Source organism: Salvelinus alpinus, chromosome 24 (assembly GCF_045679555.1).
Source record: "Salvelinus alpinus chromosome 24, SLU_Salpinus.1, whole genome shotgun sequence".
In the NCBI taxonomy this organism is placed as follows: Eukaryota; Metazoa; Chordata; class Actinopteri; order Salmoniformes; family Salmonidae; genus Salvelinus; species Salvelinus alpinus.
The window spans coordinates 2,279,007-2,305,094 of record NC_092109.1 but is presented as its reverse complement, the minus strand read 5'-3'; positions in this window follow the sequence as shown (position 1 = coordinate 2,305,094).

Below are 26,088 nucleotides of genomic sequence, written 5' to 3'. Positions count from 1 at the left end.
CTGTTGATGTGCCCTTGAACAAGGCACTTGACCTCTATTGCTCCTGTAAGTCGCTCTGGATAAGAGCGTCTGCTGTATGACTAAAAAAGTCAAACATAAATAATGTTCACGAGTGAATGGTGACTGAATGACAGCTGACAGGATGTGTTTAGAGGTCGCTATTGGTTCAAGATGGGGTTCGTATTTGGCTGTTTAGAAGGTCGAAAGGGGCGATCATAATTACATTGCATTTTCGAGTAGACTCCATTTACAGATACAGTATGTGATCTTCCTCTGACATTCTGTTTGTCTCACTGGGTCCCATGTTTTTCTTTGCACTTAGTTTACAGTTGGCACCTCTCCTCTTCGCATATTTCCCCCAGAAATGTCCATCCCCATTCCCCACCCTAAAATACCTTGTCTCTCTCTCTCTTATATACACACATATACAGGCATGCACATGCAAACACATTTTGAGTTTGCATGTAACGTGCAAGCTACATTTTTAATTGGTCGCACTGGTGCGAGTTACACATTCTACCTGGTCACCTCAATTAAAAAGTCCTATTGTTTGGGTGGATAAAACCATGAATTTGTTAAACAGTCAAGTTTATTATCCTTACGATTCCTGTAATAAAAGTGTCTGCCCTGTTGCTGTGCCTGCCTGTTTCGCTGGGGAAGGTTGCTGTAATGAGCGAGTCTTTCACCCCCCCCTCTTGTGACCCTCATGACACTTCAAAATGCAATTGTGTGGGGGGAAAAGCACAACTTTGGAAGCAAATAGCTGTCCAAATAAAGAGAGGAGGGTATCAGCTTTCTGTTGGTATAATTTCTCAATGATCATTATTGAGCTCAAAGCACACTGTTTTACACTCACGATATCTGATATGGCTCTGAAATCCGAACCACGCAAAATTACGCGTCGGCCATCGCTAGTGCACCAGGCCTCATTGCAAAAAAAATCTGAGGACACTGTATTTAATGTTAGAATAATACATGGTTACTAGCAGTACGTGTTACATTTTAGAGTTAACAATCTAGCCTAATGTGTTTTGAGTTTCCAGTTCCTCAGGGGGTGAATTAGAACCCAATGAATTAGGCTAATATATAATTTTAGTGCACATAAAGATGAAAGCAAATTCATCTCTATTGAATAAAAAATCGGAAACATCTGGAGCCCTATTTTGACAGTAAAAAACAATAAAAATAGCATAATTGTGAACGCATATTTCATGACAATCTCTGGATTAGGTTGCATACCAAAATATTTTAAATCATGCATTCCTTCTTGGATATGTTAGTCAGATGTAATAACTTATATATTGAATACCGTCTAAGAAGTCTGTTATTAATAAAGCATTGTGACTTAATAAGATGACGAGCCAAATGTATTCTATTGTGTGACGCACATTTTTTTGAGGGGGTGCTACCAAATCATGGGCTGGTGCCACCAACTGAAAAGGTTTGTGGCACCAGTGCCAGCAGGGGAAATGTTAGTCTGGAGCCCTGGGTTACTGTCCACTCTCCGTTAGACAACTGAAGAGATTGGATGGGTGTGAGTACTGTAGGGGAAGCTAAGTACCAAATTGCTAATGACAAATGTAGTCTTTTAAAAGGGGGGAGTCAAGCAGAGGGAAAGGAGCAAATTATTCGATTGGAATTAGTCCTAAGGAATGAACTATCAACAATCAGTTCATGTGTGGTGAGTGTTGTCACAAAAACAATGTGTATGTGTTTCCCTCCTACCTGCTTGTCTCCCTGTCTCCCTCTGCCTGACACTGAGAGGATGACACAGGCCACTGTGTTCTGTTGGAGAGAGAGAGAGAACGAGGAGTGGGAGAGAAGAAAATAGACTGAAAGAAAGGGAGGATGAAAGAAAGGATGCTATAGAGCCAATAAGGAAGGGATAGAGCAGTGGGGAAGACACAGATAAAATAAGAGAATTAGGGAAAGTGCTGATAAAATATAAGACAAAAAAAAGAGAGGGGAGAAACATTGAGTGAGAGAGAGAACCATAGACTAAAGAAGAGACGGGGAAGATAAAGTAAGGGGAGCGAGATAAATCAAATGTAAGGGAGAGAGACAGATTGCGAGGGTGAGGGAAAGAGTGAGAGAGCGAGAGAAACAGAGAGTAAGGAAAATACAGAAAATGAGAAAGGGGAGATGTGAGAGAAACATAATAAAAGGGAAGAAAGGAGGGAGACAGAAAAGAGAGAAATTGAAAGAAACAAATGTAAGGGAGAGAGACAGCGACAGAGGCAGAGCGAGAGAGACAGAGAGTAAAAGAGAAGGAAAGCGGGAAAGGAGAGACAGTGAGAAAGCAAGAGAATCAGAATGTTAGGGAGAGAGACAGAGTGAGAGAGAGAAACAGAACATAAGAGGGACAGCAAAAAAAGAGAGAAAGGAGAGATGGAGTGAAAGAGTGAGAGAAACAGAATGTTAGGGAGAGAGAGTGAGAGGAATAGAGAGCGAGGGAGTGTGAGAAACAGTGAGTAAGAGAGAGACAGAGGGGAGAGATAAAGCGAGAGAAACGGAGTAAGGGACTAAAGGAGAGAGAGAAAATGATAAGAGAAACAGAATGCAAGGGAGAGAGACAGAGCAAGAGAGAGGGAGAGGCCTTTCTTCTGCGTGGAATGTCTAGTGAGAGCCCTGCGGAGCCTGGGTTTGCGCGGCGCGGCGGTAATGAACAGTGGCAGGCTCGCACGGCGCGCCCATGAGCTTTATTATTCACACGCATACATCAGAATACGGTGGAGGAAATTATGCAAATGCAGGAAAGAGAGAGAGAGGGCGAGAGAGAAATGCAGAGAAGGTAGAGAGAGAGAGGAAAGGGAGGGGGTGGTGGTGGTGGATGTGGGGGCTAGTGGGGAGCTCTATATAACAACTCTGATATCATTTTATATATTGAAATAAAAAAATGTGTTAAACTTATTTAAAATGTATAGACAGACACTGAAGAGTAGGTTGGTTCTCTTTCTCTTTCCCTTTTTATTCGGCAAGGTGATGGGCTACGGTGTATTGAAATCAGTAAAAAATAAATAAAAAAGGAGTGCGGGTCTTGTGTGTGTGTTCGTATTTACATGTATGATTGCGTGTATGTGTGTGCACGGCATGCAGGTGTGTGAGTGTGTGTAGCCTCACATATGTATGTGTTTGTGTGTATCTGCGTTCATTTGCATAGTCGTTGTGCTCTGAGATCAGTACTGGAGAGCGAATCACATTGCACAATTCCCCAGTACCCCAGGTGCCTGGAAGACTGGCAGCTCTTTTCATGTTGTTGTTTTCCCAGGTACTGGGGCATTGGATGAGTCCCACTCCCCAACCAATGCAGCTCTTCACTGGGCCCAGGGCTCAGCACAGCTGGGCACCCACACTGACACCTGATTCCTCGCAATCTGATGCCCACCCCTCATCCCCCTGGCACCACCATCACTACTATCACCAGTCAGCCACTGGCAGTTTGGCTAAGCACAGGAAGTCCAGCTTGCCCATGCCCATGCCAGGGCTGCGTGTGGTACCCTTCATGAAGACAAGGAAAGGAAACTCAATGGAATATCGGAATATCAATGAAAGGACAAGCAAGACTGTTACACACCTCCCTCCTTATGCTCATGTTTTCTTTCTCTCTCTCTTTTACTGTCCATTATCTCCTTTTTACTAAAGCCCTTTTCCCATTTTTTAAACTTCTCCTCTCCTCCATCCCTCGCTTCCTCTCTCCATCCCACCTCAGTTTCTCTACTTGCCTCTTTCCTCATCTCTTTCCCTCTACCCGTTTCGCTGTGATTTTTGGATTACGTCCCTCATCTCATGTTCCTTGACATCTCTTCTCTGAGGACCCATGGAATCCCTTTTCCGTATCCATCCGTCTATCTATCACTACCTGGATATCATATTCCCTCCATCGCTTCCCATCCAGCAATTAATTCCTCTTTGTTCTCCTAACCAAGATCCTCGGTTCCTTCCAATCTCCCTCTTATCCTGTTTTATTAATGGGAAAGTGCTATCATCTGTATGACTCCCGCTCATTGCTGTTCCCCACTGTAACTTACAGGGAACTGAAACGCTTGTGAGGAGGTGTCATGAGTGAAATGAATCACCGCTTGGAAGTTGTTGTTCCATATGGCTTTGTGAAGACTGAGGAGTCGTTTGATGTGTACCTCAAGTGGTTGAAACTAGTGAACGTGTCTAAGGCCATTGATTTTCCTTGTGACGGAAATATGTTGTATCATCTCTTGCTCAGTGTCAAACTTCGATGCAGGATTACAACAGAGCTACACAGACAGCTTTGGTTCTGAAGGCCCATCCAAATCAGGAAGAGTGTACTGACGCGAGGGGAACATTGCAATTTCCATACGTCTGAGTCTAGCACCCTCCACCAGTGCAACCAGTCATAACAGATTTTATTTCAATGAAGATGAAAGATCAGTCGTACTGTGTGTGCGTCAATATTAACAGTTGTGACCTTGATTTTCTTTGATGTTCCAGAGCTCTATCCGGGGTCATTTGAGCACTTCTGGGAACAGATAATGGGGGAAAGGGACAATTTCAACTCCAGTGTTCCCCTTTATTTTTCCACTGTGGCCTTATCCAGTGTTCACATAATCTGTGCTGGTAAGGCCTCTGCTCAACCCTCTTTGGTGTTTGCAGTTGTTCTGACTACACAAAACTGCCCGTATGAGGAAAGGCCCAAGACTGCAACCCAGGGTGTAGTATTAACAGCCATATCCTTGGCAGTTTGGACCCAGCACCAAAGGCACTGGGAAGTTCTTAGCTAGCAGCCATTTTAGGTTCACTGTGATTGTCAAAAAGGGACATGTGCCATGACCTTGGTAAGTCATCAGAATAAAATTACATCAGAGCTTACGGCAATTTAAAGCAGCTTCATGCTAGAAATATGAACACTTTAAGAAGACGAAACTAATCAGATGTCACTGAAAGTTGTGGAACAGATACTGGTGAAATGCGCTTCTGAGTTTAACTTAATTTGAGTTAGAACTCTAGTTTAGAAGGCAGCCATTTTGAATTCTGGTTAGTTTGGATTTTATTTCAAGGCATACTTTCACAGTCAGTGACCACTCAGACAGGTACACTGCCCATTAGATAGAGCCCCCACTCTTCTGTGTCCTGGGTCAATGGGAGAGAAAACACAAAACATGTCCCCTCTTCTCCTTCTCTTTTGTAGCCATCAATCGCTCCATTACCCCGTGTCCATGTTTTGGGGATGCCATGGAGGGGGTCTCAAACTGTTTTTACCCATCCTCTTTGCCCTGCCCCGCCCTCCATCTATCACTCTCTTCCCCTCTCCTCTCCTCTTTTTATTTTTTTACTTCATTGCCATTGTTTGTTTTTGATTTGTTTAAGGGTTAACTGTCAGTGGTCTCATGTGGAAGACATTCTCCTTTTTATTCATGTACCGATTCAAAACACACGCAATATTGAAGTATGGGGCACCTGTCTCGTTCCTGCATTCCGGCCCTGTCTGTGTGATGGAAGGTGATGCCCAGATCTCCTTGCTTTGCTCAAAATCTGAATGTTGCAAAAGGCTCATGAATAAGTCATATGTTTGGATAAAAAAAATGTAAATAAGGAAATAAATGCCCCCCCAAAAATAGAAAAGAATAAAAAAATTAATAAATGAAATACATTTTAAAATACTGAATTTGGAATAATAAATAAACATTTTAATATATATATATATTTTTGTAAGAATTATTACCCGATACGGCATCTCATGTTAATCCATTGTTTTAGTGAGGAGCTGGGGGTTACATAGAAGAGTGCGTGTGTGTGTGTGTGTGTGTGTGTGTGTGTGTATATTTGCATGTGCATAGCATAAGTGCATGCATGTGTGCAAGTGTTTATTCCCAATCGTGCCTGTATGTGTCTCCATGTGTATGTATGCCTTACGTATCCGTCGCTGGGGGGAATCCATTAATTCCTTCCTTCACCTCCGTCACAGTGATATGTCAGTGAATGTGTACAATTAGTGATGCACTGTATCCCATTAATACTACGGAGTTACGAGCCCATGTGCATTGCTCTAGATAAGGACATCCTAGAACCTAAGAATAGGCATGATGATAGCGCAGTGCGGGATTCAGGGTAGGGTTTGGTTGGTTTACGGTTATGAAGAGGTTACTCTCAGACTGCCCATCTCACTCGATGTGGAGGCACAGCCAGGCATTCATACCTGTTCCAACTGGGTATTGAATTTTGAGCACTGACCTCGACATGACCTACCCATAATGCACCAGGGTATGCATTACAGAATAATAGTGAAGACATCAAAACTATGAAATAACACATATGGAATCATGTGTCAAAACATTTAAATGAAAATAAATGTAGTATCCAAAAAGTGGCTACTTTGAAGAATCTCAAATATAAAATATATTTGATTTTGTTTAACACTTTTTTGGTTACTACATTTATTCATATTTTTGGGGGGACACATGATTCCATAGGTGTTATTTTATAGATGTCTTCACTATTATTCTACAATGTAGAAAATAGTAAAAATAAAGAAAAACCCTTGAATGAGTAAGTGTGTCCAAACTTTTGACTGGTACGTGATGCTTGCAGTGTGGTTTTGTTGTTACCTTCAGAGCTTCAGAATATGCTGCAGGCCAATACAAACTCCTCTCCCTCCATCGTCCTCTTCTGTCCCTCTTTATTCTCCTATGACCTTCCCCTGTCTCCTTCCATCTCTCCTCTACTCGTCATACCCTCGGTCTCTCTCCTGCTTTCGCAGTCTCACCCTCTTTTGTTTCTCTCCCCTTTTTACACCCTCTCTTGTATCTACTCCTTCTCTACCTCTGTGTCCATCCCTCTCTCCATCCCTGTCTCTCTCCCCCACCCCTACACCCCCTCTCTCATCCACCCTTCTGTCTCTGCCTCTGTCTCTCTCCAGACTCCTCCTCCTCTACCAACCTCCCCTATTTCAGCCCTGTTTTTCCATCTTCCAGATGGAGTCAGACAAGTGGAGGTGACAAGTGGAGGCTACTGGAGGTGTATACCTGTGTCTGGATGCTGGCTGCTGGAAGTGGTGTTGCAGCCCAGTCTCCTATAATTAGGCTACTCACCGGTGTGTGTGTGGGGGTGTATGTGTGCGTGTTGTGTGTGCGCGCCTCTAAGGCTGTGTTTACACAGGCATCGCAATTCTGATATTTTTTCCACTAATTGGTCTTTTGACCAATAAAATCAGATGTTTTCACATCCAATCATTTTCAGAGCTGATCTGATCAGTCATAAGACAAAATATCAGAATTGAGCTGTCTGTGTAAACACAGCCTGCGTGTGTGTGTGTGTGTGATGATAGCTTGTGTGTACCTTTATGGCTGCATTTAGACAGGCAGCACAATTCTGATCTTGGTCTTTTGTCCAATTACATTACAATTACAATTACAAATCTTTTCACACAGAAAACAGGAGCTGGATCCACTATTCCAGCACCATTTCAACTACAACATTTCAACATCATTAAATCACCTATGCTTAGCCTAATACAGTGACAACTAAAAGGTACCAAAAAATGTTGTCCAATCAACGTAAGCTAAATATAGTTTGGCTGTCTATGGTTCTGATTTGTGTGTGTGTGTGTGTGTGTTCGTGTGTGTGCGTGTGTGCATGCATTCATGTTGACTCACCCTATTGTAGACAAATTCATGTTGACTCACCCTATTGTAGACAAACGCCAATGCCATCCTCCTCTCTTTCATGTTGACGAAAACGGTCTATTACTCTGTCCTACAATACACTCTTTTATTTTTTGTTGTCCTAGGCTACCTGGCTAAAATGCTTGCTCGCTAGCCTAATTTGCTTTAATGGGCAACGGTGAGCCAGCTAGTTAACATTAGCCTTTTACATCTAGCAACATATTGAACTTACATCCTCTCAGGCCAGGGGCACCGCACAATGTATGAATTTATGGTTGGGTCAGAATCGCCATTATAATCATTGGCCAGTACAGAGAATTAAGTAAACTACAAGTCTAAATCCCTGTCGCCATCCATGGCTAATTTAGGAAAGGGACTATTTTAGCTAGCTAGTTAGCCACCGGAGGACAACAACACAACGAGATGCAAGTTGTTTCTGTCAGTGACGTTTGGCTCTCGATGTGGTTGGAGTGGAGCCAAATCCAAAATCCTGGCTTCCCTTGACACTCATATTTGGTGTGCCAGGACCATTCACAGTTGAGCTCACTCAGTTTAGCGCAACACTGATTGACTATTATTTTATACTTTTTCTTATCAAGGGAGGCCAAATGCTCGCTGGCTTCCCTTGCATTCAATGCTACAGGCGGCAACATTGTCATCTTTTTGTCCAGCATCAGATAGATGGCCTGCACATACAGAGACAGAGGGGCGCTGTTTCACTCGCTCAGATGCTTTCTCCAGTGAGATACATTCAGCCTCTTGCGAATTGAAGGAAAATTATGAAACACAGAGCAACGAAAGATATATTATTTTGTGTTTTTTATTGGGACATTTTGGGGGAAGCCTGGGTTCTCTTGGCGTCCATGAATACATGCCGCTGACACACACATGGTGCAATCACATGGACATTCACACACACACACACACACACACATGCTGCAATCAAATGGACATTCATACACACAGACAAACATAGACATGCAATAACAAAACATTCCCTTACAAACACATGCAATCCCACAAACCTTAGACACACATTCCACATATCTCATACCTCAAGCATAACCAGCCTAGTAAATGAAACCCAGGACAATCAAATTAGTATATGTTACGTTTGTATGAAAGGACGTATAACTCGAACGTCTAGCAACTCAAAGTTTGTTCAAATCTCACCAAGGACAATTTTAGGACAAAGGACAAAGCATTTTAGCTAATTAGCAACTTTGCAACTACTCACACAGGTTTTTCTACTAACCCTTTAACGGACCCTTTTTTCTTAATTTCTGCCTGAATGACGTGCCCAAAGTAAACTGCCTGTTGCTCAGGCTCAGGCCCTGAAGCCAGGATATGCATATAATTGGTACAATTGGAAAGAAAACACTTTGAAGTGTGTAGAAATGTTAAAATAATGTTGGAGAAAATCCCAAACAAACCAGAATATTTTTGAGAGAGAGAGACCTACCTCTTAGAATGGCAAGTAGAAGGTCATATTGACAATTTGCTCCCTGGATGCAATTCCCATGGCTTCCACAGGGTGTCAGCAGTCTATGTTCAAGGTTTCAGGCTTGTACCGTCAAAAACAAATAAGAAATATCAGTTTTAGTACAGGGACACAGTCTTGGAAATTCGTGTTTGCGCGCGCCATGAAGACAGGACGCACCTGCTAAAATTTCCTATTGAACATACTTGTTTGCGTAAGAAATATCATAGCTTGACTACATTTTAGGGTATCTGAGGAGTAAATAGAAACGTATTTTGACTTGTTGAAAGAAAGTTTAGGGGTAGGTTTTCTGATTCTTTTCTCTGCATGTTGAACGAGTGGATTACTCAAATCGATGGAGCCAACTAAACTGACTTTTTGGGATATAAAGAAGCGGTTTATCTAACAAAACGACACTACATGTTATAGCTGGGACCCTTTGGGTGATAAATCAGAGGAAGATTTTCAAAAAGTACGTGAATATTTAATCACTATTTGTGAATTTATGAAACCTTTGCCGGTGGAAAAATATTTGAAGTAGAGAGCCGTCCTCAAATAATCGCATGGTATGTTTACGCTGTAATAGCAACTGTAAATCGGACAGTGCAGTTAGATTAACAAGAATTTACGCTTTCAGCCAATATAAGACACTTATATGTACCTAAATGTTAAATATTCATAATTTTTATGATTATTTATTTGAATTGCTCACCCTCCAGTTTCATCAGAAGTTGTCCCACTAGCGGGATGCCTAGCCCTAACTCCTAACCTTAAACCTAACCTTAACCCCTAACCCTAACTCCTAGCCTAGCTAACGTAGCATTAATTAACTAGCTAACGTCAGTCAAAACAAATAGGAATTAGTAACATATCATAGTAGCATATTGTACAAATTGCAATTTGTAACATATCATAAATTGTAATTTGTAACATGGATGATAGACATTCACAAATTAATATATAACATATGAAACCTAACATATACTAATGGATGGAGACAGATTTACTATGTTACTATGTCTACCCCTGAGTCCAGGTTGGCATAACATAAACACACAAACACACCCTGAGCTCCCCCTATGGGCCACAGTCAGACAAAACCATATTTCCCCTCCCTTCCCCTCCTCCCTCCTACCCCTCTACCCAAGAGTGGCTTTTTATGTCCACACAGGGGCTCTCTCTCCGGCAGCACGGCCACCTTTTGTCACCCCCCTGTCCAGTCTCCAGTCTGCCTCCCTCCTCTCCTCACCATCCCTGCCTCTACTCTCTCCCCTTCACCAAGCACCAGATGGCCTGTTGAGACCCAGATGTGTAAACACAGACCAGGGGGGAGACACACCTGACACCTACCCACCACAAGCCCTGGACCTCCAGCCAGCTGAGGGAAGCGAGCGGGCGGGCGTGGTGGGGGGTTAGGGAGGAGGCCTTATTAACCCTTAACTCCTGGACCCAGTGTCGGGCCCAATCTTATATAGACTCAATGGAAAACCTCCAGAGATCCAGGGCTGTGTTCAATTCATAGCGTGTTTGGGAATGTTTGCAAGGAAATTGATTTATTGGCGCTGGCCAAAAACTGTTACATATTATTTGATTACTTGCAAACCATTTTTATTGGACTGCACGCACCCCCCCTCTGTGGGCCAATGAAAGGTAGAGTGGGGTGGGAGGTGGTGGTGATGATGGTGGCTGCTGCAGTGCTTTCTAGGAGTAATGGCTCCAAGAGAAGGTTGTTTACTGGTGGAGCCCTCCCTGAGGTAGAAGATGGGCAGCAGAGCCCTGATTTAAAGGACCATACCTCTTCCTTATTGCCTCCTGGCGCAGGGTCCCCATAACCCCCACCCACCCACACACAGCGAGAGGGAGAGAGAGAGCCCTGATGAAGACAGCTTGCCTGTCGAAACGTTGGTAAATTAAATATTTTTGCATCTGAGCTCCTAGATTGTGCGGCTCTCCTTTATTTTTAAGTTTTCTACTCCGCTAGCCAGCACCTCGCCTAAATAGGTGTGCGTTTCTTTTTCTTCTAGGGGGAGAGAGAGCAACATGAAGTGTTATCTTCTTGTCACTGTTTTCACTTTGGAAAAAATCGTGCCCAAATTAAACTGCCTCGTACTCTATTCTAGATCGTACAATATGCATATTATTATTACTATTGGATAGAAAACACTCTCAAGTTTCTAAAACTGTTTGAATTATATCTGTGAGTAAAACAGAACTCATTTTGCAGCAAACTTCCAGACAGGAAGTGAAAAATCTGAAAACGAGGCTCTGTTTCAGGGCCTGCCTATTCAATTGCCTAATATTTATTGATATGCATGCACTTCATACGCCTTCCACTAGATGTCAACAGGCAGTGGAAGGTGGAATGGGGTGTCTAGCTTGATCTGAGGTCGAACAAGAGCTCTTGGAATGACGTGTCCAGAATTTCCTTTGTCTACCAAGGCGCGGGAAGCACCTCCATATTGTCTTATGATAAGCGTTCGGTATACACGGCTAATATCTCCGGCTCTGATTTTATTTGATGCATATGATAATAACATCGTAAAGCAGGTTTTTTCAACCGAGTTCTATCAGTTTATTCAACGTTTATTTGGACTTTTGGAGTTTTCCATTCTTTGCGTCGAGAGAAACTGGGAACGTCATCAACATTGGCTAGCATTGTGGCACGAATTCGACATGAGAAAAGGACATTCTAAAACCAATCAACGATTTATTCTCGACCTAGGACTCCTTGTACAAGATTCTGATGGAAGCTCAACAAAAGTAAGAACAATTTATGATGTTATTTCGTATTTCTGTGGAAAATGTTATTCCTATTCTCTGCCGTTTTGGCGGGCGCTGTCTCGCAATAACGCAAGCTGTTTGTTATGGTAAAGTTATTTTTTAAAATCTAACACGGCGGTTGCATTAAGAACCAGTCTATCTTTCATTTGCCATACAACAAGTATTTTTATGTAAAGTTTATGATGAGTTCTTTGGTCAGATTAGGTGAGTGTCCAAAATAGCTCCGGACATTCTGGTGAATCGATGCTACATATTCACAATGTATAACCACGGTTTGCAGCTCTAAATATGCACATTTTCAAACAAAACATAAGTGTATTGTATAACCTGATGTTATAAGACTGTCATCTGATGAAGCTGGTCAAGGTTAGTGATTAATTTTATATCTTTTGCTGGTTTTTGCGAATGCTATCTATGCGGTGAATAAATGCGGTTGTGTGTTTGGCTATTGTGGTAAGCTAATATAATGCTATATTGTGTTTTCGCTGTAAAACACTTAAAAAATCGGAAATATTGGCTGGATTCACAAGATGTTTATCTTTCATTTGCTGTACACCATGTATTTTTCATAAATGTTTTATGATGAGTATTTAGGTATTTCACGTTGCTCTCTGTAATTATTCTGGCTGCTTTGGTGATATTTTTGATGGTAGCTGCAATGTAAAACTATGATTTATACCTCAAATATGCACATTTTCAAACAAAACATACATTTATTGTATAACATGTTATAAGACTGTCATCTGATGAAGTTGTTTCTTGGTTAGTGACTAATTATATCTATATTTGGTCGGTTTTGTGATAGCTACCTATGCGGTAGAAACATGGTGAAAATATGCGGTTGAGTCTTTGGCTATTGTGGTTAGCTAATAGAAATACATATTGTGTTTTCGCTGTAAAACATTTTAAAAATCGGAAATGATGGCTGGATTCACAAGATGTTTATCTTTCATTTGCTGTATTGGACTTGTGATTTCATGATATTTATATGCTATTATTTACTTGTGGCGCTATGCTAGGCTATGCTAGTCAGCTTTTAATGATGAGGATGCTCCTGGATCCGGGATGGGTGTTAAGTAAATATAGGGGGTGCTGTTTCAACGTTAGCATTTATCGTCTCCAAATTAAACTGCCTCATACTCAATTCTTGCTCGTACAATATGCATATTATTGTTATTATTGGATAGAAAACACTCTCTAGTTTCTATAACCGTTGGAATTATGTTTCTGAGTGGAACAGAACTCATTCTACAGAACTTTTCCTGACAGGGAGTGAGATTTCAGAAATCTTGGCCTCTGGTCCCAGGTCAGTTTTAATGTCCCTGTGAATGCTATGAGGATACAAACACTGCCTACGCCTTCCTCTAGATGTCAGTAAGTGGTGACAATTTGAATGGAGTCGATTGCGCAATCAGGGCCTGTATAAAACACCAAAGACCGGAAGGAGCTTTCTTTCGGTCCCTGCGCTCGACGCACAATGTACGTCGGACTGGGCTCTTTCCAAGCCTTGGTTTAGCCAGTAATATATCGCCGGTCATGTTTTTACCCGTTATAGATGTTAAAAACATCATAAGGTAGTTAATTTAAACCGTTTTATAGCAATTTATATCCGTTTAGTGCGATTGAGGCATTTATTTGTGACGTCCTTCCATGAGCTGGGCACTTATCCTGTACATACCGAACGTTAGTGGCCATTTCGACGGGACAAGAGGACATCTTTCGACCAAAAGACGATTAGACCGGAGAAAGGATACATTGCCCAAGATTCTGATGGAAGAACAGCTCATAGTAAGAACTATTTATGATGATAAATCGCTGTTCTGTTGAAAAATGTTAAACGCATATTTCGCCATTTTGTTTTGTGTAGCTTCGCTTTGGCGGACCCGGTATTGCACAGTAAGGATAATTTTAGAAATGTAATTCAGCGATTGCATTAAGAACTAATTTGTCTTTCGATTCCTGTCAACCCTGTATTTTTTTGTCAAGTTTATGATTTATTATCGATTAGACTAGATCACTCTCAAAGATGGCGCCCGACATTTTCAGGCCAGTTTTGCTACTATTCTCATTGTATAACCACGGTTTTTTGTGGCTAAATATGCAAATTTTCGAACAAACTCTATATGTATGTTGTAATATGATGTTACAGGAGTGTCATCGGAAGAATTCTGAGAAGGTTAGAGAAAAAATGTATATATTTTGGGGATGATAACGTTATCGCTCCCGTTGCCGTGAATTCATGCTGGGGTAACGTTTGCACATGTGGTATGCTAATATAACGATTTATTGTGTTTTCGCTGTAAAACGCTTAGAAAATCTGAAATATTGTCTGAATTCACAAGATCTGTGTCTTTCCATTGCTATGCTTTGTCTATTTTTATGAAATATTTTATGATGAGTAAATTGGTAATACACGTTGCTCTCTGTATTTATTCTAGTCGAGTTGTGATGGTGGGTGCAATTGTAAACTATGATTTCTACCTGAAATATGCACATTTTTCTAACAAAAACTATCTTATACAATAAATATGTTATCAGACTGTCATCTGATGAGGTTTTTTCTTGGTTAGTGTCTATCAATATCTTTATTTGGCCGAATTGGTGATAGCTACTGGTGGAGAGAAAAAATGGTGGACAAAGAAAAATGATGTCTTTTGCTAACGTGGTTAGCTAATAGATTTACATATTGTGTCTTCCCTGTAAAACATTTTAAAAATCAGAAATGGTGGCTAGATTCACAAGAAGTGTATCTTTCATCTGGTGTCTTGGACTTGTGATTTAATGATATTTAGATGCTACAATTTACTTGTGACGCTATGCTAGGCTATGCTAGTCAGCTTTTTTACTGTGGGGGGTGCTCCCGGATCCGGGATGAGTACCAACTAAAAGTTAATAGTTTGCTGTGTGTTCTTTATTATAAGGCCCAAAAGATTGGGGAAGTGGTTTACCCATAAATCTCTGTTTTGTGTAGTTAAAGACTACCAGAACCCACTGGATTCTCCAATTACATCAAATGAACTACAGGACAAAATACAAACCCTCCAACCCCAAAAGGCCTGTGATGTTGATGGTATCCTCAATGAAATAATAAAATATACAGACCACAAATTCCAATTGGCTATACTTAAACTCTTTAACGTCATCCTTGGCTCTGGCATCTTCCCCAATATTTGGAACCAAGGACTGATCACCCAAATCCACAAAAGTGGAGACAAATTTGACCCCAATAACTACCGTTGGATATGCGTCAACAGCAACCTTTGGAAAATCCTCTGCATTATCAACAGCAGACTCGTACATTTCCTTAGTGGAAACTATGTACCGAGCAAATGTTAAAATTGGTTTTTACCAAATTACTGTATGACAGACCACATATTCACACTGCATGCCCTAATTGACAAACACCAAAACAAAACAAAGGCAAAGTCTTCTCATGCTTTGTTGATTTCAAAAAACCTATCGACTCCTTTTGGCATGAAGGTCTCCTATACAAATTGATGGAAAGTGGTGTTGGGGAAAAACATACGACATTATAAAATCGATGTACACAAACAACAAGTGTGCAGGTAAAATTGGGAAAAAACACACATTTCTTTCCACAGGGCCATGGGGTGAGACAGGGATGCAGCTTAAGACCCACCCTCTTCAACATATACAGTTGAAGTTAGAAGTTTACATACACCTTAGCCAGCTAGAGGCAGAATTTTTATGTTTGGAAAAATAACTTTCCCAAGGTAAACAGACTATTTCTCAGGTCCAGATGCTAGAATATGCATATAATTGACAGATTAGGATAGAAAACACTCTAAAGTTTCCAAAACTGTCAAAATATTTTCTGTGAGTATAACAGAACTGATTTTGCAGGCGAAAACCTGAGGAAATCCAACCTGGAAGTGCTTTTCATTTGGAAAAAGCCCTGTTCTATTGCCTGCCCCTCCTCCATTTAAAAGGGTATCAACCAGATTCCTTTTCCAATGGCTTCATCAGGCTGTGACCAGGCTTTAGACATAGTTTCAAGCTTTTATTTTGAAAAATGAGCGAGATTTTTCAAAACGTGTCAGGTGTCCTTTGATTAGTTCCTGCGCGCGAGAGATGTAGCTCGACATTTTATTTCTCTGTAGTATTGAAAAGTTTACCGTCCGGTTGAAATATTATCGATTATGTATGTTAAAAACAATTGATTAGGAGGATTGATTATAAAAAACGTTTGACATGTTTCTACGAACATTACGGATACTTTTTGGAATTTTCGTCTGCCTTTCAGGACCGGAACGAGCCTGTGGTTCTCTGAACATAACGCGCAAACCAAATGGCGGTTTTTGGTTATAAAACTAATCTTTATCGAACAAAAATAACATTCATTGTGTAACTGGGAGTCTCGTGAGTGCAAACATCTGAAGATTATCAAAGGTAATCAATTAATTTTATTGCTTTTCTGACTTTCGTGACCAAGCTAATTTGCGGCTAGCTGTTCTTACTGTTTTGTCTAGTGATTGATAAACTCACAAACGCTTGGATTGCTTTCGCTGTAAAGCATATTTTCAAATCTGACACGATAGGTGGATTAACAACAAGCTAAGCTGTGTTTTGGTATATTTCACTTGTGATTTCATGATTATAAATATTTTTTGTATTTTTTTTAAATTTGGCGCTCTGCAATTCAGCGGTTGTTTACGAAAATGATCCCGCTAAAGGGATCTGTGCGGCAAGAAGTTAAACTCAGTTTTTCACAATTCCTGACATTTAATCCTAGTAAATATTCCCTGTTTTAGATCATTTAGGATCACCACTTTATTTTAAGAATGTGAAATGTCAGAATAATAGTAGAGTGAATTTCCCAGTGGGTCAGAAGTTTACATACACTCAATTAGTATTTGGTAGCATTGCCTTTAACTTCTCTAGGGTATCTGGGATGGTAGCGTCCCACCTCGTCCACAGCCAGTGAAACTGCAGAGTGCCAAATTCAAAACAACAGAAATCCCATAATTTAAATTCCTCAAACATAAAAGTATTTTACACCATTTTAAAGCTACACTTGTTGTAAATCCAGCCAAAGTGTCCGATTTCAAAAAGGTTTTACGACGAAAGCACACCAAACGATTATGTTAGGTATGAGCCAAGTCACAGAAAAAGACAGCCATTTTTCCAGCTAAAGAGAGGAGTAACAAAAAGCAGAAATAGAGATAAAATGAATTACTAACCTTTGATAATCTTCATAAGATGACACTCATAGGATTTCATGTTACACAATATGTATTTTTTGTATTTTTTGTTCGGTAAAGTTCATATTTATATTCAAAAATCTGAGTTTAGGCAAGACGCTACTGTCTCACTGGGCAAAAAGCCTGAGAAATTGAAGACCGCCATATTCAAATTAATTACTATGAAAATTACTATAAAATCAAACTTTCATTGAATCACACATGAAAGATACCAAATTAAAGCTACACTGGTTGTGAATCCAGCCAACGTGTCAGAATTGAAATAGGCTTTTCGGCGAAAGCATACGATGCTATTATCTGAGTATAGCACCATAGTAAACAAAGAGAGATAAGCATATTTCAAACCTGCAGGCGCGACACAAAACGCAGAAATAAAAATATAATTCATGCCTTACCTTTGACGAGCTTCTGTTGTTGGCACTCCAATATGTCCCCTAAACATCACAAATGGTCCTTTTGTTCGATTAATTCCGTCGATATATATCCAAAATGTCCATTTATTTGGCGCATTTGATCCAGAAAAACACAGGTTCCAACTTGCTCAAACGTGACAACAATATATCTCAAAGGTTACCTGTAAACTTTAGCAAAAAATGTCAATCTCCTTTTGTAATACATCTTTAGGTATTTTTTAACATTAATAATCGATAAAATTGAAGACGAGACGATCTGTGTTCAATACAGGATTAAAACGAAATGTAGCATGCCTTCTGTTTGATTGAAGCGCATGTCTAGGACACCTGGAGTGACTCGACTTCAAGATGGCCGTATTTCTTCATTACACAAAGGAATAACCTCAACCTATTTCTCAGGACTGTTGACATCCAGTGGAAGCCGTAGGAACTGCAAACAATTCGCTTAGAAATCTGGTTTCCCAATGAAATCTCATTGAATAGGCAGTAAACTAAAAAAAAAAAAAATCTGAATGGTTTGTCCTCGGGGTTTCGCCTGCTAAATAAGTTCTGTTATACTCACAGACATGATTCAAACAGTTTTAGAAACTTCAGAGTGTTTTCTATCCAAATATACTAAACAATATGCATATCTTATCTCCTGGGGTGAGTAGCTGGCAGAATTTGGGTATGCTTTTCATACAAACGTGAAAATGCTGCCCCCATACTCTAGAGAAGTTATTGTTTAACTTGGTTCAAACATTTCGGGTAGCCTTCCACAAGCTTCCCACAATAATTTGGGTGGATTTTGGCCCATTCCTCCTGACAGAGCTGATGTATCTGAGTCAGGTTTTGTAGGCCTCCTTGCTTGCACACGCTTTTTCAGTTCTGCCAACAAATTTTCTATAGGATTGAGGTCAGGGCTTTGTGATGGCCACTCCAATACCTTGACTTTGTTGTCCTTAACTTCTCTAGGGTAGGGGGCAGCATTCGGAATTTTGGATGAAATGCATGCCCAAATTAAACTGCCTGCTTCTCGGGCCCAGAAGATATGATATGCATATAACTGGTAGATTTGGATAGATAATACTCGAAAGTTTCCAAAACTGTTAAAATAGTGTCTGTGAGTATAACAGAACTGATTTGGCAGGCGAAAACCTGAGAAAAATCCATTCAGGAAGTAGTTTTTTGGGGGGGTTTGTAGTTCTCTATTCAATGCCATTACAGTATCCATTGACTTAGGACTCAAATTGCAGTTTTTATGCCTTCCACTAGATTTTAACAGTCTTTAGAAATTGTTTCAGGCTTGTATCCTGAAAAATTAGGAAGTAAGAGCAGTCTGAATGAGTGGACCCTAAAGTGTTACAGAGCTTTTTCATGCGCACGAACGAGAGAGTGCCTTTCTTGTTTACCTTTTAAATTGAGGACGTTATTGTCCGGTTGAAATATTATCGATTATTTAGGATAAAAACAACCTGAGGTTTGAATGTAAACATTGTTTGACATGTTTCTATGAACTTTACGGATACAATTTAGATTTTTTTGTCTGCCTGTTTTGACTACGTTTGAGCCTGTGGATTACTGAAGAAAACGCGCAAACAAAACTGAGGTTTTTGGATATAAAGAGACTTTATCGAACAAAAGGAACATTTATTAAGTAAATTAATGTCTGCTGAGTGCAACCATATGAAGATCATCAAAGGTAAGGGATTAATTTTATCTCTATTTCTGACTTGTGTAACTCTTCTACTTGGCTGGTTACTGTTTGTAATGATTTGTCTAGTGGGCTATGTTCTCAAATAATCATAAGGTGTGCTTTCGCCGTAAAGCATTTTTAAATCTGACACCGTGGTTGGATTCACAAGAAGTTCATATTTAAACCTATGTAAAAATATGTTTTGTTTTCTGAATTTTTATAATGAGTATTTCTGTATTTGAATTTGGCGCCCAGCAGTTTCACTGGCTGTTGAAGAGGTGGGACGCTAACGTCATTTTGCCACAACTTTGGAAGTATGCCTGGGGTGATTATCCATTTGGAAGACCCATTTGTGACCAAGCTTTAACTTCCTGACTGATGTCTTGAGATGTTGCTTCAATATATCCACATCATTTTCCTACCTCATGATGCCATCTATTTTGTGAAGTGCACCAGTCCTTCCTGCAGCAAAACACCCCTACAACATGATGCTGCCACCCCATGCTTCACGGTTGGGATGGTGTTCTTCGGCTTGCAGGCCTCCCCCTTTTTCCTCCAAAACATAACAATGGTCATTATGGCCAAACAGTGCTATTTTTGTTTCATCAGACCAGAGGACATTTCTCCAAAAAGTACGATCGTTGTCCTCATGTGCAGTTGCACACCGTAGTCTGGATTTTTTATGGCGGTTTTACTGTTTTTCTGTGGATATAGATACTTTTGTACCAGTTTCCTCCAGCATCTTCACAAGTTCCTTTGCTGTTCTTCTGGGATTGATTTGCACTTTTCGCACCAAAGTACGTTCCTCTCTAGGAGACAGAACGTGTCTCCTTCCTGAGCGGTATGCAGCTGCGTGGTCTCATGGTGTTTATTCTTGCGTACTATTGTTTGTACAGATGAACATGGTACCTTCAGGAGTTTGGAAATTGAACCAGATGAACGAGACTTGTGGAGGTCTACAATTTTTTTTCCTGAGTTCTTGGCTGATTTATTTTGATTTTCCTATGATGTCAAGCAAAGAGGCACTGAGGTCGAAGGTTGGCCTTGAAATACATCCACAGGTACACCTCCATTTGACTCAAATTATGTCAATTAGCCTATCAGAAGCTTCGAAAGCCATGGAATTTTCCAAGCTGTTTAAAGGCACAGTCAACTTAGTGTATGTAAACTTTTGACCCACTGGAATTGTGATACAGTGAATTATAAGTGAAACAATCTGTCTGTAAACAATTGTTGGAAAAGGGTTAGATTTGCCAAAACTATAGTTTGTTAACAAGAAATGTGTGGATTGGTTGAAAAATGAGTTTTAATGACTCCAGCCTAAGTGTATGTAAACTTCAGACTTCAACTGTATATTAACGAATTGGCGAGGGCACTAGAACAGTCTGCAGACCCGGCCTCACCCTACTAGAATCTGAAGTCAAATGTCTACTGTTTGCTGATGATCTGGTGCTTCTGTCCCCAACCAAGGATGGCCTACTGCAGCACAGATTATGTTAGACCTGGGCACTGACAGTAAATCTCAGAAAGACACAAATAATGGTTTTCCAAAAAAAATCCAGTTGCCAGGACCACGAATACAAATTCCATGCAGACACCATTGAACTAGAGCACACAAAAAAATATTCATACCTCGGCCTAAACATCAGCTCCACAGGTAACTTCCACAAAGCTGTGAACGAGCTGAGAGACAAAACAAGAAGGGCCTTCTATGGCATCAAAAGGAACATAAAATTTGACATACCAATTAGGATCTGGCTAAAAATACTTGAATCAGTTATAGAACCCATTGCCCTTTATGGTTGTGAGGTCTGCGGTCCACTCACCAACAAAGATTTCACAAAGTGAGTCAAACACCAAATAGAGACTCTGCATGCAGAATTCTGCAAAAATATCCTCTGTGTACAATGTAAAACATCAAATACTGCATGCAGTTTAGGCCAATACCCGCTAATGATCAAAATCCACAAAAGAGCTGTTAAAGTCTACAACCACCTAAAGGAAGCGATTCCCAAAGAAAGCCATAACCTACAGAGAGATGAACCTGTAAAAGAGTCCCCTAAGCAAGCTGGTCCTGGGGCTCTGTTCACAAACCCAAACAGACCCCACAGAGCCCCAGGACACCAACACAATTAGACCCAACCAAATCATGAGAAAACAAAAAGATAATTACTTGACACATTGGAAAGAATTAACAAAACAACTGAGCAAACTCAAATGCTATTTGGGAAGGCTTTGGCTATGTACAGACTCAGTGAGCATGGCCTTGCTATTGAGAAAGGCCACCGTAGGTACACATGGCTCTCAAGAGAGGACAGGCTATGTGCACACTGCCCACAAACACAAGAAAAGTGCAACCAGTGAAGAACAAACACCATTGTAAATACACCCCATATCAAATCCAATCAAAGTTTATTTGTCAGGTGCGCCGAATAGAACAGTGCAAATTTTAAGTAAATAAATAGGTATTAGGTAAGCAATAGATAAGTAAAGAAAGAAAAAGAAAAAGAAACGTAAAATGATAGTGAAAATAGCAGTAGCGAGGCTATATACAGGTGGTACCGGTTCAGAGTCAATGTGCGAGGGAACCGGTTGTTCGGGCTAATTGAGGTAATATATACATCTAGGTAGAGTTAAAGAGACTATGCATAGATGATGAACAGAGAGTAGCAGCAGCATAAACAGTCCTGTAGTTTAGCATCTGCTTCATCTGACCACTTTTTTATAGACCAAGTCACTGGTGCTTCCTGCTTTAATGTTTGTTGTAAGCAGGAATCAGGAGGATAGAATTATGGTCTGATGGAGGGCGAGGGAGAGCTTTGTACGCGTCTCTGTGTGTGGAGTAAAGGTGATCTAGAATTGTTTTCCCTCTGGTTGCGCATTTAACATGATGATAGAAATTAGGTCAAACTGATTTCAGTTTCTCTGCATTAAAGTCCCTGGCCATTAGGAGTGCCGCCTCTGGGTGAGCGGTTTCCTGTTTGCTTATTTCCTTATACAGCTGACTCAGTGCGGTCTTAGTGCCAGCGTCTGTCTGGGGTGGTAAATAAACAGCCACAATTTTTTTTTTTACTCTCTTGGCAAATACTGTGGTCTACAGCCTATCATTAGATACTCTACCTCAGGTGAGCAAAATCTAGAGTCTTCCTTAGATTTAGTTCACCAGGTGTTGTTTACAAATATACACAGACCGCCCCCCCTCGTCTTACCGGAGTGTGCTGTTCTGTCTAGCTGGTGCAGCGTATATATCCCACTAGTTGAATGTTTTCCATGTCGTCGTTCAGCCACGATTTGGCGAAACATAAGATGTGGCAGTTTTTGATGTCCCTTTGGTAGGATATTCGTGATCGTACCTCGTCTAATTTATTGTCCAATGATTGTGTAATGTTTACTCTAGTTCACTTGCTTTGGCAATGTCAACATATGTTTCCCATACCAATAAAGCCCTTAAATTGAATTTAATTTAGAGAGAGACATGCACGCACACACACACAGCCTCCACCCTTCCCAGCCACATTGAAATACAAGTGTGCTGCTCCACACACACTCACACAGACACTGGCCATACACACCATCTGTCAGGGAGAGGTAGGAGAGAAGGAGGATGAGGAGGAGATGGGTGGGGCTGGGTGATGGTTTCATTTAGAAGTTTGAAAGGGAATTCTTGCTGGAGGTGTCATAGAAGTCTTGCAGAGAGAGAGAGGCTCTGGCTGAATATCTGCATGTCAGCTACTGTGAGTTGTTTGCTGTACTACGATACTATCTCGATGTATCACAGACAAAGACGTTCTTCAAATATAACCGAAAATGAAACCCAATATAAGTAAGTACACTTTTATTTTTTTCTGATTCTTCTGAAGGCTTTGGCAAACCATTCCTGTTCCATGGGTCTATGGTCGTCAGTCTCATTCAGCACTTCGCTAATGTCACAGGGTTCAGAGTTCAATATTTACTCAGAGTGGGTGTCTGTGGCTGAGTTAAAGGTGACTTTGAACAGAGAGAGAGGGGGTGTGAGACGGAGAGAGAGCGAGATGAGAGAAGGAGAAAGAGAGAGAGAGAGAGGGGGAAAGATTTAGACGGAGAGGGAGGGAGGGACACACCTTATGCAAACAGGAACACCCAGTCCAAACCTCCCTGCAGCAGAGAAAATACACCCAACATACGCCCCATAAACCTTTCCCCAAGGCTTCATGGGATAGCAGCCATGATTCCTTGTTTTGGAGTTGCACAAGAGTCTGTTCTGTTGGTCCTTACTGTTGATTCCTGAAATTCTATACGACCTTTTAAAAAATCTCGCTCTTTATTTTCAGGTATTTCATTTTAACTGACCACAATGGCTTCCTCTTACATGGGCCTGGTTTCCTAGAGCCTTCGTAGCGTTAAGTTCAGCAGGTGCATTGGTAGCATCCAAGCTGTTTTCCCAAAACACATGCATGCACACACAGACACACACACACAGCACCCAATGTCACAGGAAGGCCAAACAGATCATCAAGGACACCAACCACCTGAGCCACAGCCTGTTCACCTCGCTATCATCCAGAAGGCGAGGTCAGTACAGATGCATCAAAGCTGGCACCGAGAGACTGAATAGCAGCTTCTATCTCAAGCCCATCAGACTGTCAAATAGCAATCACTAGCCGGCCTTCACCCAGTACCCTGCCCTGAACTTAGTCACTGTCACTAGCTGGCTACCACCCGGTTACTCAACCCTGCACCTTAGAGGCTGCTGCCCTATGTACATAGACATGGAATCACTGGTCACTTTAATAATGGAACACTGGTCAATTTCTTGTTAACAACCTATTGTTTTGGAAAGTGAGTTAGGACATCTATTTTGTGCATGACACAAGTCATTTTTACAGCAATTGTTTACAGACAGATTATTTCACTTATAATTCACTGTATCACAATTCCAGTGGGTCAGAAGTTTACATACACTAAGTTGACTGTGCCTTTAACTTCTTATGGCTGGGGGCAGTATTGAGTAGCTTGGATGAATAAGGTGCCCAGAGTAAACTGCCTGCTACTCAGGTCCAGAGGCTAAGATGTGCATATTATTAGTATATTTGGATAGAAAGCACTCTGAAGTTTCTAAAACTGTTTGAATGATGTCTGTGAGTATAACAGAACTCATATGGCAGGCAAAAACCTGAGAAAAAATCCAACCAGGAAGTGAGAATTCTGAGACTGGTCGTTGTTAAACTCATCGCCTATTCAATTCCCTGTAATATATGGATCTGTTTGCACTTCCTACACCTTCCACTAGATGTCACCAGTCTGTAGAACGCTGAATGAAGCCTATACTGTGATGACCGGATGGGAGGTGTTTGAGTCAGTGGTCTGGCAGATAACCAGTTCTTGGTCATGCGCATTCCTCATGATATAGCCATGCGTTCCATTACTTATAGAGACTGAAAAGAATTCTCCGGTTGGAACCTTATTGGATATAAATGATAACAACATCGTGAAGATTGATTCTCTACTAAGTTTGACCAGTTTATTCGACTTGTAATATAACTTTTTGAAGTTTTCGTCCGACGTTTGCCTGCATCTGCGCGAGCGTTTGGACACGTGTACTACACATGCTAGCAAAAGTAGCTAATTGGACATAAGTAATGGACATTATCGAACAAAACAACGATTTATTGTGGAACTAGGATTCCTGGCAGTGCATTCTGATGAAGATAATCAAAGGTAAGGGAATATTTATGATGTAATTTTGTATTTCTGTTGACTCCAACATGGCGGAGAAATATTGTTAAATCTGAGCGCCGTCTCAGATTATTGCATGGTGTGCTTTTTACGTAAAGTTTTTTTTTAATCTGACACAGCGGTTGCATTAAGAACAAGTGTATCTTTAATTCTGTGTAAAACATGTATCTTTCATCAAAGTTTATGATGAGTATTTCTGTTATTTGACGTGGCTCCGTACTCCGAAAATTTTGGAGGCATTTCTGAACATGGCGCTAATGTAAACCGAGATTTGTGGATATAATTAAATGCACATTATCGAACAAAACATAAATGTATTGTGTAACATGATGTCCTATGAGTGTCATCTGATAAAGATCATCAAAGGTTAGTGATTCATTTTATCTCTATTTCTGCTTTTTGTGACTACTATCTTTTGCTGGGAAAATGGCTGTGTTTTTCTGTGGCTATGTACTGAGCTAACATAATTGTTTGGTGTGGTTTCCCCGTAAATCCTTTTTGAAATCAGACATGGTGGCTGGATTCACAACATGTGTAGTTTTAATTTGGTGTCTTTCATGTGTGATTTCATGAAAGATATATTACTATAAAAATCTATTTTAATATATTTGAACTACCGTCCCACCTATCCCAGAGAAGTTAACGGGATCTCAGCCATAAGTAGTTTTAATCAGCTTGGAAAATTCCAGAAAATATATCATGGCATTCGAAGCTTCTGATAGGCTAATTGACATAATTTGAGTCAATTGGATGTATTTCAAGGCCTACCTTCAAACTCAGTGCCTCCTTGCTTAACATCATGGGAAAATCAAAAGAAATCAGCCAAGACCTCAGAATTTTTTTTGGGACCTCCACAAGTCTCGTTCATCCTTGGCAGCAATTTCCAAACGCATGAAGGTACCACGTTCATCTGTACAGACAATAGTACGCAAGTATAAACACCATGGGACCACGCAGCCGTCATACCGCTCAGGAAGGAGATGCGTTCTGTCTCCTAGAGATGAACGTACTTTGGTGCAAAACGTGCAAATAAATCCCAGAACAACAGCAAAGGACCTTGTGACGATTCTGGAGGAAACAGTTACAAAAGTAGCTATACCTACAGTAAAACGAGTCCTATATCAAAATAACCTGAAAGGTCACTCAGCAAGGAAGAAGCCACTGCTCC